The sequence below is a fragment of the Haematobia irritans genome, chromosome 3, assembly GCF_050003625.1.
Source record: "Haematobia irritans isolate KBUSLIRL chromosome 3, ASM5000362v1, whole genome shotgun sequence".
Taxonomy (NCBI): Eukaryota; Metazoa; Arthropoda; class Insecta; order Diptera; family Muscidae; genus Haematobia; species Haematobia irritans.
This window is the reverse complement of record NC_134399.1, coordinates 198,122,440-198,128,602: the sequence shown is the minus strand read 5'-3', so window position 1 is coordinate 198,128,602 and position 6,163 is coordinate 198,122,440.

Here is a 6,163-nt window from a genome sequence, read left to right as displayed (position 1 = left end):
GACGTTTTAAAGAAACAAAAACCATATAGAAAAGAAGAATATTCAAAGAAAGATAACAGTTTCGTTTTACATGAGTCCTTTTGTCAGAATAGAAAAAGCAAATGAACACAGAAAATAAAATGCCGCAAAAGACATGCAAATGCTCTTAGTTATTTTTGAAAAATACAGCCTCAAATAGAATGACATTAGTGCGTTTAAGCATTTGGCTTTAAGCAAATACATTAAGCAAACGAAAGAAAAAAACAGGCACTCTTTAGAAAAAGCAAAGCCATGAACGACATTTCAAAAGAATGTTTCTGTTTCCCTTCAGTCCCTCATAAACAAAGTAACCAATCTTTCCAAACACTTACTTTACACACTTCAAAACAAAAGAGAAATTTTAAGGCCAATCTAAAGATTTGAAATGCAAGCCTTATAAAAATTCTATTAGCCAGGATTTTCGTAACCCAAATAGCAATGTCATATCTCAATTGAAGGGCATGAGAAGAAAAAGATAAAAGAGATGCAATCACGGCTGCCACAGTTGTTAGAATTCTATAGAAATAAAATTTGAACAAAACTTTCTATATAGAAATAAAATTTCAACAAAATTTTCTATAGAGAAATAAAATTTCAACAAAATTTTCTATAGAAATAAAATTTTGACAAAATTTTTTAAAGAAATAAAATTTTCACAAAATATTATGTAGAAACAACATTTTGACACAATTATCTATAGAAATAAAATTTTGACAAAATTTTCTATAGAAATAAAATTTTGACATAATTTTCTAAAGAAATCAAATTTTGACAAAATTTTCTATAGAAATAAAATTTTGACAAAATTTTTTCTAGAAATAAAATTTTGACAAAATTTTCTATAGAAATCAAATTTTGACAAAATTTTCTACAGAAATAAAATTTTGACAAAATTTTCTATAGAAATAAAATATTGACTAAATTTTCTAGAGAAATAAAATTTTGACAAAGTTTTCTATAGAAAAAAAAATTGAGAAAATTTTCTATAGAAATAAAATTTTGAAAAAACTTTCTATAGAAATAAAATTTTGCCACAGTTGTTAGAATTCTATACAAAAAAAATTGGACAAAACTTTCTATAGAGAAATACAACTTTGACAAAATTTTCTATAGAGAAATTATATTTCGACAAAATTTTCTAAAGAAATAAAATGTTTACAAATATTCTGTAGAAACAAAATTTTGACAAAATTATAGAAACAAAATTTTGACAAAATTTTCTATAGAAACAAAATTTTCTAAAGAAATAAATTCTGACAAAATTATCTATAGAAATAAAAAGTTGGTAAAATTTGCTATAGAAATAAACTTTTGACAAAATTTTCTATAAAGAAATAAAAATTTTGTCATAATTTTCTACAGAAATTTCTGTAGAAATAAAATTTTGACAAAATTTTCTATAAAAATAAAATTTTTACAAAATTTTTTGTGGAAATAAATGTTGACAAAATTTCCTACAGAAATAAAATTTTGCCAAATTCTCTATAGAAATAAAATGTTGGCAACATTTTCTATAACAATAAAATTTTGACAAAATATTCTATAAAAATAAAATTTTGCCAAATTTTCTATAGAAATAAAATTTTCACAAAATATTCTGTAGAAATAAAATTTTGACAAAATTATATATAGAAATAAAATTTTGACAAAATTTCTATAAAGAAATAAAATTTTGAAAAAATTTTCTATAGAAATAAAATGTTGACTAAATTTTCTAGAGAAAACAAATTTCGACAAAATTTTCTATAGAGAAATAAAATTTCAACAAAATTTTCTATAGAAATCAAATTTTGACAAATTTTTTTACAGAAATAAAATTTTCACAAAATATTCTGTAGAAATAAAATTTTGACAAAATTATCTATAGAAATGAAATTTTGACAAAATTTTCTATAAAGAAATAAAATTTTGACAAAATTTTCTATAAAGAAATAAAATTTTGACAAAATTTTCTCTAGGAATAAAATTTTGACAAAATTTTGTATAGAAATAAGATGTTGATAAAATTTTCTATAGAAATAAAATTTTGACAAAATTTTCTATAGAAATAAAATGTTGACTAAATTTTGTAGAGAAATCAAATTTTGACAAAATTTTCTATAGAGAAATAAAATTTTGACAAAGTTTTCTAAAGAAAAAAAAATACAAAATTTTCTACAGAAAAGAATTTGGACAAAACTTTCTATAGAGAAATAAAATTTTGACAAAATTTTCAATAGAAACAAAATTTTGACGAAATTTTCTATAGAAATAAAATTTTCTATGGAAATAAAATGTTGATAAAATTTGCTATAGAAATAACATTTTGACAAAATTTTCTATAGAGAAATAACATGTTGTCATAATTTTCTACAGAAATAAAATTTTGACCAATTTTCGATACAAATAAAATGTTGACAAAATTTTCTATAAAAATAAAATTTTGACAAACATTTTTATGGAATCTTGACAATATGTCCTATTGAAATAAAATTTTGCCAAATTTTCTATAGAAATAAAATGTTGACAATATTGTCAATAAAATAAAATGTTGACAAAATATTCTATAGAAATAAAATGTTGCCAAATTTTCTATAGAAATAAAATTTTGACACAATTTTCTATATTACAATTTTGACAAAAATTTCTATAGAAATAAAATTTTGGCGATTTGTTTTATAGAGAAATAAAACTTTGTCATTATTTTCTATATAAATAACATTTTGATGAAATTTTCCATAGAGAAATAAATATATTGACGAATTTTATTTTTATAGAAAATTTTCTACAGAAATAAAATTAAAACACAATTTTTTATGGAAATAAAATTTTTACAAAATTTTCTATAGAGAAAAAAAATTGTCATAATTTTCTATAGAAATAACATTTTAACGAAATTTTCCATAGAGAAATAAAATATTGACGAAATTCTTAATAGAAGAAAAATTTTGACAAAATTTTCTATAGAAATTAAATTTAGACATAATTTTTATAGAAATAAAAATGTTCCATAGAAACACAATTTTGACAAAATTTTCTATAGAAATAAAATTTTGACAAAATGTTCTACAGAAATAAAACTTTGACAAAATTTTCTATAGAAATAACATTTTAACAAACTTATCTATAGAAATAAAATTTTGACAACATTTTCTAACGAAATCACATTTTGACAAAATTTTCTATAGAGAAATAAACTTTGGATCTAGTGAACTACCCGAATTTATTCTGATAATTGGTTGATAATTTTGCTGCTAGTAGAGGATGCTGATGAGGGATGTGGAAATTCCGAAACAGCTGTTCATCCAACCATCTTGCAGTCTATAGGGCTTTGCTCAAATAAATTTGACAAGCATACTTTTCCTCTGTTGGTTAAGCTACACTTGTACACTTGTAGTTAATCAATGCATGGTTTTAAGCAGAAATCAAAAAGACCAATAATGACTGAAGAGTAAACCAACTATAACAAACAAAACGATTGACAAACTTCTCTATAGAAATAAAATTTTGACTAAATTTTTTAAAGAAATAAGATTTTTACAAAATTTCCTATAGAAATAAAATTTTGGGAAAATTTTCTATAAAAATAAAATTTTGACAAAATTTTCTATAGAAATAAAGTTTGACAAAATTTCTTATAGAAATTAAATTTGACAAAATTTCCTCTAGAAATAAAATTGACAAAATTTCCGACAGAAATAAAATTGGCAAAATTTCCTGTAGAAATAAAATTTTGACAAAATTTCCTATAGAAATAAAATTTTGACAAAATATTCTATAGAAATAAAATTTTGACAAAACCATCTAAAGAAAGAAAATTTTTATAATAAGATTTTGTTTTTTTTAATTTGGTAGGTTTTTGTTAACATTTTCTGGAAATTTCATTAGATTACTTTTGGCTCGAGTGGCAACCGTGGATGCAAAACGATGCGGTATTAGTGTCAATTTCCCCAATACTGAGGACATTTCCTCAATAAATAAACAAAATTCTTTGTATGCTTCATGCCGGCACCCATTTGTATAGAAATTGCAATAAAATAAAAAAGATCTCCATAAAAAATAAACGCTAAAACAACAAATTCATTTTAGGATAGAAATTTGTTATCTGGTTTTGAAGGGGAAAAAAGATACGAAGAAAAAATCCAAAAACAAACTAAAATTTTAATTAAACCCTATTTCGAGTACAACCATACCAGAGAATAGAATCCATTTTTCACGAGCTGCCAACCAAACCATTCAGTCGTAGATGATATCTGGCGATATTGATATAGCTACAGAAGGACAAGTATTGCGGTTGATTGAATGTTTCACAACAATTATTCTTTCTATGCAGTTATATGCAGCACAGTCTTAGGATAGGGCAATAAGGAAGATGAATAATTTTTGGAAACTAAATCTAGCAAATCAAATTGACGGCTTATGAAATTTTAGAATAAAATGTTCGACTTTTTTAAATTTATGCCACATTTTTTTTATAACCACCACCATACGTTAGAATGGTGTAACAAATCGAAATATTGACTTCCGAATACTGAAAAAACAGTTTACTTGGATTTAATATTTAGACCTTCAGTTAAAGATTTCGGCATTGATACCGAGCCAAAGAAGTCGGCTTCTTAAAAAAAAAGAAATTTTTTAGCGACCTATCTGGCTTTAATAAAATTAAAATTAAAATTAAGATACCGATCTCATTTATTAAATTTTCTTTCTCTTTTCGCAGTTTATTAATAAAAGTACTTACGTATAAATTAATGCCAGTTTAAAAATCCAAATTATAACGGATACTTCAAAGTAAAAATGTTTTCTTAATTCCAAAAAAAAACTTTACACAAAAAATGCTATATCCTGAAAATAAGTCTTAGCCTATATTTGAAGCATTTTTATTCTAAATCTAAAGTTTCAATATGTCATTTAATTTGAGGACAATTTCTTTAAATCAAAAATGTGTTTCTTTATTCTAAGGAAACACATTTTTGATGTAGTTCAAAGACATGCGACCTTAACGGCACGACGCAAATTTACAAAATTTGTGTCCTAAATTTAATGAAAAATATGTTTGAAACAAAGATTATAAACTTTATTTAATTTAAAATTTAATTATTTTAAAGACATTTGTCCTTAATAGTTTGTAAATTTCGAATACTAAAAACTAACAAACAAATATATATTCTCGATCAGGTAGAAATTCTAAGATGAGATAACCAAGTCCGTCTGTCTGTCTGTCTGAAATTTTGCATAAACTTTTTGCCTGCAAGCAGGGCAAGTTCAAAGATGGGTTATATATGTCCAGGTTTTTATATGGCCCCCATAATATCCGACCCAATAAATGTAGATGTGGAAACAAGCAAAAAAATAATAATTTCAATCAAGTTACAAAATTTTCTATAAAAATTATTTACTTTTCAGAACATTTTCTTATTGAAATGTTGACAAAATTTTCTATAGAAATAAAATTTCGACCAAATCTTCTATTGGAAAAACATTAAAAAAAAAAATTAAATAAAATTTTGTCAAAAATTTACATAGGAATAAAATTTGACACAATTTTGTACAGAAATAAAATTTTTAAAAAATTTCCTATTGAAAGAAAATTTTCTAAAGAAATAAAAAAAAACAAAACAAATGTTGACAAAATATCCAAACAAAATAAAATTTTGACAAAATTTTCTATAGAAATAAAATTTTGACCAAAATTTATATAGAAATAAAAATTGACACAATTTTCTACAGAAATAAAATGTTGACAAAATTTTCTATGAAAAATAAAATTTTGACAGAATTTCCTATTGAAATAAAAGTTTCTAAAGAAATAAAATATTTACAAAATGTTCTATAGAAATAAAATGTTGACAAAATTTCCAAATAAAATAAAATTTTGACAAAATTTTCTATAGAAATAAAATTTTGGCAAAATTTTTTATTGAAACAAAAATTTCGACAAAATTTTCTATAGAAATAAAATTTTGACAAAATGTTGCGTTTACTCCAATTAATTTACTCCGTTTGTTTTGATTTCATGGCATAATTTCATTATGGTTAAAAGTTAGATCTTCTAATTCTTAACCATTTTAGGGACGTACGTTTGTTTTCTTTCTAATATGAATGAGTAACATTTCCTATTATAATATATAAGGAATAATTTAAATATCATAAATTAAACTTGGGA